The 13,761-nt window shown below is 45.0% G+C and overlaps 1 protein-coding gene across 1 annotated transcript in view; it reads right to left on the reverse strand.

Moving 5' to 3' along the window:
* ABAT (4-aminobutyrate aminotransferase) overlaps positions 1-13,761 on the reverse strand; it is a 252,910-nt gene that overhangs the window by 115,843 nt on the left and 123,306 nt on the right. The gene's annotated exons all lie outside the window — the stretch shown is intronic.

A 13,761-nucleotide genomic window follows, 5' to 3' on the forward strand; every position in this document is an offset into this window, starting at 1 on the left:
CATTCTGGATCAAATGCTATTTTTATTACAAAGAAGAGAATAGGAAAGCATTATTACTAAAGTGAATCAGTCACAAAAGATCTGTTAGAACACAAATTATAGTATATAGAACAACCCAATTGGCTTTTTACTTCCTTTGTTTCTTGACTCTTACCCAACATGAAATCCAGCTATTTCTGGTGACCATCCACATAAAAGAAAAGAAAAATGTTGTTCTATATTTTTGATATTTGAAAACCTAGATGGTGGTTTGCCAGTGCATACAGTACAGCAGGGCGTAACTACAGGGGTTGCAATTGCAACTGGGCCCCATGCTCCAGGGGGCCTGTGCGGCTCCCCTGTACACCTGGAAAGAAGGGGTGGAGACAGCATGTAGAGAAATCACTGTCCTTTTTTCTACTGTAGCTGCAGGAGGAAAATGGAGGAGATTAGTTCCTCTGTATGCTGCCCCCACCACTCCTCCTATCCAGTTCACTTGTGTTCTGCTGTCTCTGGACCCCTGTGTGCTCACCTGGTGCCCTCCCCCACCCCACAATGTGCTCTCTTCCCTCTCCTGCCGGCTGCTGCATGCAGGGAATGTGTCACAATAGAGAACCAGGAAGGGGTCAGTAAATATGTAATTTACCAGCTCCTTCCTTAACCGCTTGCCGACCGCCGCAAGTACATATACTGCGGCGGTCAGCCCCGGCCAGGCAAAGTGACGTATGGGTACGTCACTAGCCTGAGGCTTCTGCCCGGCTCGTTCCCTAACAAGTCCGCGCGTGTGACCGGCGGACCCGATGTCCGCCGGTCACTCGCGATTGTCCGCTGTGAAGGGAGAAAGGCAGGTGGCTAATGTAAACAAAGCCGCCTGTCATTCTTCCCTGTGTAACAGCAGAGATCTAACGGTCCTGCTATGTAGGACCGTTGATCTCTGCTGTTACATGTAAAGCCACATTCCTGCACAGTTAGAAACACGCCCCTAGGGACACACTTAACCCCTCCTTCCCCAATAAAGTTAACCCCTTCCCTGCCAGTGTAATTTTTACAGTAACAGTGTATATATATATATATATATAGCACCGATTACTGTAGTAATGTCACTGGTACCCCCAAGTGTGTTAAAAATGTCAGTCAAAGGTCCGATCTGTCCCTCGCAATGTCGCAGTCCCGCAAAAAAGAAAAAAACGCAGATCGCCGCCATTACTCGTTAAAAAAACAACAAAAATGACAAAAATCTTTCCCTTAGTTAGTAAGCGCAATAACTTTTGCGCAAACTAATCAAAATACGCTTATTGTAATTTTCTTTACCAAACATATGTAGCAGAAAACAAATTGCCCAAAAATGTTAAAAAATTTAGATTTTCACATTTTTTTGGGGGGGAATTTCATATAAAAAAAAAAAAATTTGAAAAATATTGTTATTTTTGCAAAATGTTGCCCTTTTTTTGTTTATAGCGCATGATCAAAAAAATCACAGGTGATCAAATACCACCAAAAGAAAGCTCTATTTGTGTGAAAAAAAAAGGATGTCAAATTCGTTTAGGTACATCGCACGACTGCGCAATTGTCCTTTAAAGTCACGCAGTGCCGAATCGCAAAATAGGGCCTGGTCAGGAAGGGGGTAAAATCTTCCGGGGCTTAAGTGGTTAAGGAAAATAAAAATAAAATAAAAAGAAATACAATTAAAATATCAAACAATAAAAATGACTGTCACCAGTGGGTGAACTTCCAGGATCGAAAAGTTCCTTTTCGACCGGGCCCTGGCATTCCACCACTGTGGGGAGGCCCCAAGATGGCAGGAAGGGGGCCCACTGCGGGACCATAATAATAGGGCCACGCAAAGAGAGTAAAGGGCCTCAGGATCAGTGGGAAGAGCCCCAAGCTTGAAGGGAACGGCCCTGGCCAGGGGTCCGGGGGGCCCTTCATGGTTTCTTGCACCGGGGCCCTTAATGTTCTAGTGTTGCCTCTGCAGTACAGTAATAAATATGCTCTTATTTTTTATGATTTCTATGATAAAAATATTTATTACTATGTCTACAGCCTGACTGACTTCAATTAGGCTTTAAAGTTGTAGTAAACGCTGATATTTTATTTTTACCTACAGGTGATCTTATAACAAAGTTTACCTGTAGGTAAAATGAATATCTCCTAAATGTGCACCGTTTAGGAGATTTTCCAGCGAGCAGCAGCCAGTGACGTCTCCGGCGCATGCACTCTGAAGGAAAAGCCTGCAGACTGGTTTGGGTTATGGGATAAAAAGCTGGTTGTAGGACATGGGTGAAGAGCAAGCAGAAGCAGACCAACACAGGTCTCTACATGTCAAATGACAAAAGGCTAAAAAAAATAGTGGAGTAGACTAAACAGATGTACTTATTCCTCTCTGGTTTCTGCTGTTCACTGAAATCGAAAGTCCATGTCCAACCAATTTTTTTAAATATAGTTACATAGGTAATAAGGGGTAAAAAAACAAAAAAACAAAAAAAAAAAACAAATCCATCTAGTTCAATCAATAGAAAAATTAACAAATAGAACACCTCCATATACATCAGGGGTGTCAAAATTTTTTTCAAAGAGGGCTGAGATTTGATGAAGTGAACATGCGTGAGGGCCGACCATTTTGCCTGACATTGTTTGGACCAATAAAATTAAATGCAAATTAACTATTTTATGCAAAGTATATTGCAAACTGCATTCTTTTCATTTCGTCACATGGATGACAAATCTAAACATGTTAAATCGCTCCGCCTTTCATATCTGAATTCCAGATAAAAAAAAAAATCCAGGAAGCTGAAATATATGTCAGGAACATTGTAAAGTGCATTACATATTATTGGTAATAAAAGGTTGTCTGTCAACTTTTAAGTTAAAAAAATATGAACAGGAACATAACACCAAGTATACATGTGCCCAAATATATTTATAACGGATTTTACAATGTATTCATCTCAATTCGGAGCATGCATGCTCCCTAATCAGTCACACAAGGGTTAACCACATATAAGCGCTATATGAACCCACCACTGATGATTAATGATGGCAGCAATAAGGTTAGGTCTTGGGCGGAGACCAGGTCGATCCTGTAGTGATTCACGAACGTGGAGTCGCTGGACCAGATGGCTGCTCGGCAGATCTGATCAATGGATGCCCCAGCTCTTTCAGCCCATGAAGTGGCTATGGAGCGTGTGGAATGAGCTTTTATGTTTGTTGGTCTGGCAGATTCCTGGCTGTCGTAGGCTATTTTAATTACATTCCTGATCCATCTTGCAATGGAACTTTTAGATGCCGTTTTCCCTTTTTGTGTACCTCCAAATAATACAAACAGATTTGAGGATTTTCTAAATTGTTTGGTGGCTTCGAGGTAGGCCAAAGTGCACCTCCTGACATCCAGGGTTGAAAATTTTTCTTCCCCCTGGTTTGTTGGGTTTTGACAGAAGGATGGTAGTATGACTTCTTGTGTATGATGGAAGTCTGAAGAGACTTTAGGGAGGAACAGTGGATCTGTTTTGAGTATCAGCTTGTCTGGGAAGACCGTAAAAAACGGTTCTTTTATGGAAAAAGCTTGTATCTCACTGACCCTTCTGGCTGACGTGATTGCCACCAGGAAAGCCGTCTTCAGTGTTAGGTTTTTTGTGGAGGATTCCGAAATTGGCTCGAAAGGTGCTTGGGTAAGTGCCCTGAGTACCAGAGAGAGGTCCCATGGGGCCACCTTTGTGGTTTGCACTGGTCGTGTTCTGGCAATTGATTTGAAAAATCGTTTGATTAGCGGGTTTACGCTGAGTTGGTCGTCCAGAAGGACTGAGAGAGCTGCCGTGTGTACTTTGAGGGTGCGTATCGCCAGCCCTGCTTCGGCTCCGTCTAGTAGAAATTCTAGTACCGTGCCGACGTCGTGTAGGTCTTTGTTCCTCTGGCGCATGTTATCAGAATATTTGTTCCAAATTTTCCCGTAAATTTTTTGCGTAACCGGTTTTCTGCTTTTCAGCAGAGTTTCTACCACCCTTGGGGTAAGTCCCTTTCCCCGTAGGATGCCCCATTCAACAGCCAGGCTGTCAACTTTAAGGTTTGGAGATGGGGGTAGTAAGCTCCTGACTGTAGGAGAAGATCTTCTTGCATTGGTAGGGTCCAGGGTTTTTCTTCTGTCATGTTTCCCATGACCGAGAACCAAGACCTTTTTGGCCAGTAGGGCGTTATCAGGATTACCCTCGCCCTCTCTGTCCGTATCTTCCACAGTGTTTTGGGGATTAGCTGTATGGGCGGAAAAGCGTACCCCAGTTTGAAAGACCATGGGAATCCCAGTGCGTCTACTCCTAGGGAGTCTGTCTCCCTCTTTAAGGAGAAGTATCGCTTTGTCTTCCTGTTGCTTGCTGAGGAAAAAAGATCCACCTCCGGGGTTCCCCACCTTTTCGTTATTCGGGAAAAAACCCCCTTGTTCAGCTCCCACTCTGATGGGTCTAGCTGTTGTCGACTTAGTATGTCTGCTAGCGTGTTGAGTGAGCCCTTTATATGTATTGCTGATATCGACTGGAGGTGTATTTCTGCCCAGGAGAGGAGCAGGTATGCCGTCTTCATTAGGGTTTTTGACCTTGTGCCCCCTTGGTGGTTGATGTAAGCCACCGTCGTTACATTGTCCGACAGGATCTGGACATGTTTTCCTAGTATCATCTCCTGAAATGCCTGCAGGGCCTCCCATACTGCTGTCAATTCTCTCAGGTTGGAAGATGCTCTTGCTAGCTGGGGTTCCCAGAGCCCCTGTCTGACTTGCTGCCCTATATGTGCTCCCCACCCTGAGGCGCTTGTGTCCGTGGTGACCCGAACTTGTGTGTGTGGTAGCCACGGTCTGCCCCTTCCTAGGGTGAGCTTCCCGGTCCACCAGTTTAGAGTTTCTCTGACCGTTCTTGGGATTGAGATGACTTCTTCCAGGGAGTCTTGATTTTTGTTCCAGCCTTGCAGCAGATGATGTTGTAGGGATCTCATGTGCAATTGGCTCCACTGGACCGCCGGGATTGCTGTCGCCATCAGTCCCAGGAGTGACATGACTGCTCTCCTTTTCCCCTGTTTTCCGGTTATAAGTTGGTTTGCTTTGTCGCCCAGCTTCATTATTTTTTCTTCCGGGAGGATAATTTTCTGTTCTATGGTGTTGATGATGTAACCCAGGAACGTGGTCACTTGGGAGGGAATTCTGCTTGGATTTTTTTAAATTGATTTGCCATCCCAGATAAGTTAGGAACTCTTCTGTCTTTTGAAGGTTTGCTAGAGTTTCTTTTCTGGATACCCCATAAATTAGGAAGTCGTCCAGGTATGGGATTATCTGGACTCCCTTTAACCTCAGTTCCTGCACTACCTCCGCTATTATTTTGGTGAAAATGCGTGGGGCGGAAGAGATGCCAAAGGGGAGCGCTTGGTATTGAAAATGGCGTGTTTTCGCGCCCTCCTGTGTGGCGAACCGCAGGAATTTTTGGTGGTCGGGATGGATTGGCACGTGAAGATAAGCGTCCTTCAGATCTAGTGTTACTAGGAAGGCTGCTGGTGGTAGAATTGTTCTTATTGAAGAGATGGTTTCCATCTTGAACTTTCTGTATTTTATGGATTTGTTTAGATTCTTTAAATTCAGAATTAAACGAGACCTGCCCGAGGGTTTCTCTCTGATGAATATGTGAGAGTAATGTCCCCTGGTGTGAAGTGTTGGTTGTATCTCCACTATCACGCCTTCCTTTAGAAGGTCTTTGATTTCTAGGTCCATGAGTTTTTTGTTTTTTGATCCTACTTGGACCTTTGTAGTTTTGAACGTGTACTGGGGTGCTGATTCGAATTCTATCATGTAACCCAGTGCAATTATCTGTAAAATAAATTGGTTTGAACAAAACGTTTTCCATTGTGAGAGGAAATGACGTAGTCTGCCCCCCACCGCCGTCCGGCTGGCGTCATTGGGTTTTGCTAGTGGATGCGGGTTTGGGGAACAGAAAATTGGTCCTGCCCTTGTTCCGGTTGAAGTTCCACCGGCGTTGAGTCTGGGGTCTTCCCCTTTTCGCCTGGTTTTCTTGTCTTGGTTGACGAAAGGACTGTTTTTCCCCCTGTTTGGGTTTTTTGAACGGGAAGCCCTTTGTTCTATCGGTTGACCTTTCTAGCACTTTCTCTAACTCTGAGCCGAAGAGTAGGTTGCCATCAAAGGGGATGTTACATAGCTTGTTCTTTGAAGCATAATCGCCCTCCCAGGTCTTTAGCCATAGTGCTCTCCTGGTTGCGTTGATTAAGCCTGTTGTTCGAGCGGTGAATCTTACTGCTTCTGCTGAGGCGTCCGCCATGTATGCCACTCCTTTCTCGATGAGTGGGAGGGAGTCAAGGGCTTCTTCTGCCCCTGGAACCTTGCTCAGATGACTTCTGAGTTGTTCCAGCCAGAATGAAACGTTTCTGGCCACGCAGGTATTCGCGATATTGGGTTGGAACCCCGCAGCCCCTGCCTCATAGGGTCGCCGTAGTACCACCTCCATTTTTTTTATCTTTTGGGTCCTTCAGTTGGCCCATGTCCTCGAAGGATAAATCCGATCTTTTCGAAACTTTCGCCAAAGATGCGTCTAGTTTCGGGAATTTGGTCGCGGTGATCTGGTTTTCCTCGAATGGGAATCGTCTCTTCAGCACCTTGGGAAAGAAAAGTTTATTTTCAGGATTCTTCCATTCTTTCTCTATCATGCTCTTGATTGCCTGGTGTATCGGAAACGTTCTGCGTTTCTCTTCCTGGAGTCCCCTGTAAAATCTATCCCTAATGGAGACTGTGGGGAGTGTTTCTGGGATGTCTTCGGTTATATATATGGCCTGTAATAACTTTTCAGTTTCCTCCGCCGGGAACAGGTGTTTGGTCATTCTTTGGGGTTTCCGCCGTTCCCGGATCATCAGAGCTGTTTTCGTCAAGCAATTCCCCCTCTTCCGATTCCGAGGAGCTTGGTTGGGCTACCGGTTTGGGTTTCCCCTTAGGTTTAGGGGTTTTGCCTTTTGGTGCCGTGGAGGGCTGTTCTTCTCCTTTCATGGCATTAATTGTAGCCTGCAGGGACTGCATTGTGGTTGTCATTTCTTTTTTGAAGTCCGAAAGGTCTTTAGCTAATGGACTTGCTTCCTCGTTGACAATCTTTTTAATGCATTTACTGCATAAAAGTTTGTCGCTTTCTGTTGGCAGTTTTGTGCCGCATGTGCAGCAGTACTTTCTCTTTTTTGGCTTACTCAGACCGTCCGTCTGTTCCTGGCTTTTGGTCTGCAGGGATACAGGCGGAAAGTAGGGGAGAGAGGAAGAGTAGGTGGGAGAGGATTGGGTGAAAGAAAAACAGGGGTAAGCAATAGAGACTTACTTCTGTGAGTCCCTTCATTTTCCTATTTGCCCCTTGCTCACTTACCGAGTGAGAGCTGGGGCTGGGTTCTGCAGCCTCTGGCAATGTGGTGCGGTCCTCCGCCATTGTGCCGCCTGGAGGGGTTCACTGCAGGTTTTGCAGTTGTATTCACCTGAAGTGACCGCTGCTGTCTAGTTTGGGGCGTTTTTGTTTTCAAATTTCGCGCCAAAATTGGTCCCAGGGTCCGCCTAGTGGAAGTAGGGCATTTTGCTGTGATTTGCCCTTAACCAAGATGGCTGCCGAGGCACTTCCTGTGCGGGCGCCATCTTGGTGATGTCACTTCCGCTTTGGGCTTCCTGGTTGTCTTGGCTATTTGCCGGCCCTGCTTTATGGGGCTGGCCACGAGGGGACATAATCCAGGGATACGCTACCCGCAGTGGGCTGAACCGCCGTGTTACTTACCTAAAACATCCCGGCGATGTTCCGAAAAGCCGACCGTATGGTTTCCCCTCTTCCAAGATGGCTACCGAGGCACTTCCTGTGCGGGCGCCATCTTGGATGATGTCACTTCCGCTCCCGGCGTCCCGGAAGGCGGAGAACCATGCTGCTGTTTTATGCCGGGAGATGATCGATCCGCTGCCATCTCCCTGCGCTCGCCCGGAGGCTGACTAGGTGCCGACCGCACCGGGGATCACCATCTGGAGTCCCGGTGAGTGGCGTCAGGGCTGTGTGGCCATCCCCTACTTAGCCTAAAGCGGGGATGGCCTCTTTTGGAAACCCCTTTCTGTTTGGTCCTTCCCCTGTGGCTTACCTGTGTCGCAGGGGAAGGTTGTTGTGGGGTTTCTGAGTTGGGGCTGTGCCCCCCTTCTTTGTCCCCCTTTCCTGTACCTGGGACTGACGGCCTCGCCAGTCGTATTCAGTTGGTCTCGGGGGTACTCAGGGACGCCTGCCCTGGGTAAAAGAACCTGTTTCCAGGTCCTGAAAAAAAAAACTGGGGAGATATCCCCTGGTGCTGTGTTTGCGGGATGCAGGAAACAAGAACTGAAAGGGGCAGCCTAGGGCGGCTTGTTTTAAACTTGTGTGCTTGTGTTTCCTGTAGGAGGTGGAGCCTATCTCTCATGTGACCGTCCTGGAGGATGACTGGGGAAAAAGGGGTTAAAAAAAACTTACAGCTTGGTGACCATCCAGTGTGTTTGTGAAGGCATAAAACCAGCCAAGAACAATGCAGCAGTGTGGACTGTTGTGCCTTGCTCGGGCTGTGAGGAGTTAACAGAATGCCTCAATCCTGGACAGGAAAGGGTGGAAAAGGGGGTCACAACGCCCGGTATAGGAGGCAAGGAAGATCGCCGTCTGTAGCCACTCTCATCACCCACGATGAGTGCCAACCGGTAAGGGGACCCGGACATGACGTCAGACTCTGGGGGGGAAGGACGACCAAAACGAGGCTTGAACACCTTTAGAGCCTCTGGTGGTAAGCAGCATGTGCAGTGACCCAATGCAGCGGAGCATGAGGAGTGCCTGCTTTCGTATAGCTGTCCTGACAACTTTTCAATGTTCTATTTACTAGATTGACATCATTCATGACTATTATTGCTGCCATCAGTAATCCTCATCGGTGGGTTCATATTCGAGCTGCAAGATTCATCGTATACAAACCATGATTCACCCCCCCACAATCTCACCCCTGAATGTTGACGATTCTCACTCAGTGTTATATGTGTCTATGACACAGACAGCTGCAGCCCGCATGCCAGAGACTGTCTGTGCCAGAGCTCAGCTGACAGAACGGAGCCGATGCTTCCTGTGTAGCTCCGGTTCCGTTCTGTCACAGGTAGGGATGTAACGATATTGACGCTATCGCGGCGGTAAACGTGTCTCGATATCGTCGTGGTCGTGTCTCGATATCTGGAACAAATCATCACTGCTATCCCCGGTGTGCTGACAGTGTAGCACTACATTCTGCAGTGTGACTCATTCCAGCACAGTGAGAGTGAAGGAGTCAGTGAGAGAGCAGAGCTGTCAGATCGGAGCTCTGATGTCGGGGATGGGCGGGCTGAAATGTGGAGCTCCTTCCTCCCTTCCATCCACAGCCAGTCAGCATGCAGTAAAACACTCCTCCCCCGCCCCTCTCCAGCCCGCCACATTTGACTGAGAGCACCAGGAGATAGCTGCACTGCAAGAAGAAGGTATGACAAGAATTAGAGCAATGTCACATTTGAATGCTGGTGGGCGGCAGTGTGTTCCAGATAGCTGTGTGTATTCAGGCTTCTTACTGATCAGCCTCCTCTCCCTTCACTGCTTATGTTTTATCTCCCTGAGCTGTACATTGCCTGATAACACTGATAAGAAAGACACTGCAGGAACACATTGCTGTTAACCATTTCAGCTTCCATTCAGCTAGTTTGAGCCCTGTTTGTGCTGTATGGGTTTTTATTTTATTTTTGGAGGATTTACTGTTGGAGCAGGTTAGAAGTTTAACAAACCCATTAACTGTTTACTGAACTCCACTAATCTTGATCAGTTAATTGTTTGTAAGATGATTTTTATTTTGGAAATTGGATGTGCTGCTGTCTTCTTTCACTTTTACTGACTTGATCTTGCACAGCTTTTAAATAGAGTGGAGCAGCCCTGCGATACTATACTGATGATACTCTACCAATGGTATTTGTATTATGCAGCATGAGGGGGTTAATGTATTGTCACTGCTGGTCACTGATGAATTAGTCCTGTCCAGCTATTTAACAATACCGTGAGCTTTTCCACAATATCGCAATAAATATCGTACCGTGAGGTCAATATCGAAATTGTATCGTACCGTGAGATTTTGATATCGTTACATCCCTAGTCACAGGCGGAGTGATATCAAATGCACTCCGCCTGTGAGAGGAGACTGAGGAGAGTGGAACTACAGGAATCATCGGCTCTGCGCCGCTCCTCACTTCGCCAGCAGTACCCACAGAGGTACCCACCATAAACCGTACACACAGCAGTACCCACCAAACAGTACCTACAACAGTACCCACCACCAGCAGCAGTACCCACAACAGTACCCACCAAACATGAGTACCCACCACCAATAGTACCCACAGCAGTACCCACCAGCCAGCAGTACTCGCCAGTAAGCAGTACCCACCTGACAGCAGTACGCAGGGGTAATCCATGACGGAGGGGGGGGGGTCAATCCTAGTCACAGCTTTATTTCAAAGCTTAAGCAAAAAAAATTGTGATTCTCATTTTTGCCAGAATCGTGCAGCTCTAGTGCTTATATGTGGCTAAACCTTGTGTGACTGAAACTTTTGAACATCCCTCCTGGTGTGTTTTGTTCCCACACAGCTGCTACTTGACCCCCCAGGTGTTATGCCAATTATCATGGAGAGGGCACTGTTCCTGTCTTACTAGCGCCGGATTTGTGTTTTTTAGTGCTCCCTAATCAGGCTAAGTCCGAGGCCATATTGAGCAAGGGATATAAAGCTGGCCGGGGCCATCGTTAACAATAGTGTATGCACAAGTAACAGGATAAACTGGAATTGATACAGCGGGCCGGGATGGACCATCATTTTGCGTATAAGTCATTCAAAACAGTAGCGTATATAAGAGGATGTATAAAATTAATGGTAGAAGAACTAATATGGCATACATGCAGTCCCGCGGCATTGAAAGATCCAGAGATCCCAGTGTCCTGAGCAGCGCTTGGGGATTCACAGGGGCCACAACAATAGATTTTTCCAAATTACCTGTGGGGCCGTATTCAAGTGGCCCGCGGACCGAACTTTGGACATGCCTGATATACACAATCCTCTACACAATCCTCTACTCATTAAACAAGAGAAAGAAAACCCTGAAGCATGGTCCAATTTGCACGGTGGAAAAAAAATCCTTAATCCCCCAGGAGGCAGTCAGATATTCCCTGGGTCAACATCGGTCTATTCCACGTATAGATTCCTTTCTTTACGTGGAAGTTAGAAACCGCTTTTCCCCCCCGACATAAAGGGTGCCCCCTTGTCCTTTGTAACAACCTTAAGGTAAATAATTCCACACCAATTTCATTACATGAACCACCTATGTATTTCTACATGATGATCCTATCTCCCTTAATTGCCTCCTATCAAGAGAGAATAAGTTCAGGTCTGCTTTTATTTCCTCATAGCTGAGCTCCTCCATGCCTCTTATCGGTTTGGTTACACTTCTCTGCACTTTCTCCAGTTCTCCATCCTTTTTTCTGAACTGCTGCCCAAAAGTGAACAGCATATTCCAGATGAGGTCTTACGAATGATCTTTACAGGGACAAAATGTCTCTCTCTCTTGAGTCTATACCTCTTAATACAAGAAAGTATTTTGTTAGATTTAGAAAATGCAACTTGTTATTACAAGCCATTATTAAGTCTACTTGGGGTTTGGTGCTACTTTGTAGTTTCTGTGTTTGGGGCCATATACCTGCGCCAACACACCTTTTAAATTAGGACTTGTGGCTGTGTTTGTACAGTTGCTTTGTCTCTATAGCATAACATAGTGATGGTGTTACATGGAAGTTTCTCAACACTTTTCGACTGATTTTCATGCATGAACCATGTTTTTATTTGTATTTACCCACATGGATTTGATATTTGTATGTTATTTAAAGGGAAAGTCCAGCCTAACACTAAAATCTCTACATCTAAAGACATCCACGATCGCGGACTAACCTATCTAACCTGTAAAGAAGAAATCGCTATACACACTTTTTTTTAAGCTGATCTGGTCCATTCTCCAGCAGCGGAAGCTCTGCAGGACACAGCCAGCTGTGAAGTTAATGGGAAGTGATGTCACCCATACTGTAGAGTTACTATAGGGCTTCTGTTGTCTTCTGCCTCCTCTGCACCCGCCTACACAGCAAAGCTGCCGCTGACAGCTCAGCGTGGGATCGGATCAGCTTCAAAAAAGGTATGTAAACAGATTTCTTCTTTACAGGGTTAGATAGATTAGGCTTAGATTGTGGGTGTCTGTAGATGTAGAGATTTTAGTGTTAGGGTGAACTTATCCTTTAGGCCCCTTTCACACATACGGACCATTATTTCATTAGTTCAGTCACGTTTTTTTTGGCAGTTTTTTTTTTTCAGTAAACATCAGTTTCACATCCATTTTTCATCCATTGTCATCAGTTTTTCATCCTTTGTCATCCGTTTTTTAAAACGGATGAAAAATCTGTTAGGGCTTTTACCGTCCAAAAAAACGGATGTTGACGGAAGCGGATGAAAAGTGATGTAAATGAATGATCATCCGTTATCATCCATTTTTTCATAGGAATTAATTTATATCCGTCTTTCATCCGTCAACGGATGGATGAAAAACAGGCGAACGGTCTGTATTTGTGAAAGAAGCCTTAAAGTTGTGTTTGCATATTATTGTGGTTGATAGCCCAACACTAATTGACGCATTTTTTCTGAATACACACACCGGATGTGCTTGCAACTGATATATTTTCTTGTTACAAAAATTAATACATCTAACCATTCTAGATTTTGGCAAAACTGTCTCAGTTCACATATAACGGAGAAATACTCAGTGTAGCAGATACTTTGCTAAATAAGAGAAAGCTTTATCTATAACAGATGTGCATCCCATTCTGCAGCCAATTTCCTTGATAAATGTTATTATACTATATCCCATTTCACGCACCTCTACAGCACAAGCAGTACTGTACATACAGTTTATTACAGCAGGAATGTAGCAATAAAAAAACAAGTGTTCATGACTAGGGCAACACTGAAAATGCAAAAATGCTGCAAAAAAACAAAAACAAAAAACAAACCCTACTGGCTTTTGTTTAGTGTTCCCTGTAAATGTTAAAGGAGAGAGGAAAAATCGGCGCACGTTCCTGGTACAGATGGATGATACAATATTCTAATGATATTACTTAATTGTAAAACTAATGTACAGATGGATAAATGTGCACAATGTGTTAAATAGGGATAAAAAAAGAGGTAAAAAACTAGTTGTATTCAAATAGAGTAGTAGTATAACTGTAAAGAATGCAAATGAATCAATGTGACATATATGGTGGTACAGATGGATAAATGCACAACACAAATCTTCAATCAAATAACAAATTAAGTGAAGAACCCGGTAGTGCACATAAATAATAAATCAGTGCAAAAGTGAATGAAAGCAATATAGAATGGTGCAGTCAGCAGATGCTGACATGAAAAAAACGGTACAGATGGATAAGTCAAACAAACAAATCCTGGATGAGTCAGTGAAGTGAAGGACTCTCAATAAATGTGAAGTGCTGTACTAAAAAGTAGTGCACATGAAATAAATACCAAAGTGGCTCAGTGCAATAAAAGTGCTAGCGTGCAATAAATCGCATAAAAAATACAAAAATGAATAATGAATGAGTCTCATTAAATAAATGCAACAAATGGACAGTTCATCAAAAATGATGTAAACTGTGATGAATCAAATAGTGACTTGCAAAAAAATAAAAAGC

This window comes from Pelophylax lessonae, assembly GCF_965119305.1.
Source record: "Pelophylax lessonae genome assembly, chromosome: 6".
NCBI classification, from domain to species: domain Eukaryota; kingdom Metazoa; phylum Chordata; class Amphibia; order Anura; family Ranidae; genus Pelophylax; species Pelophylax lessonae.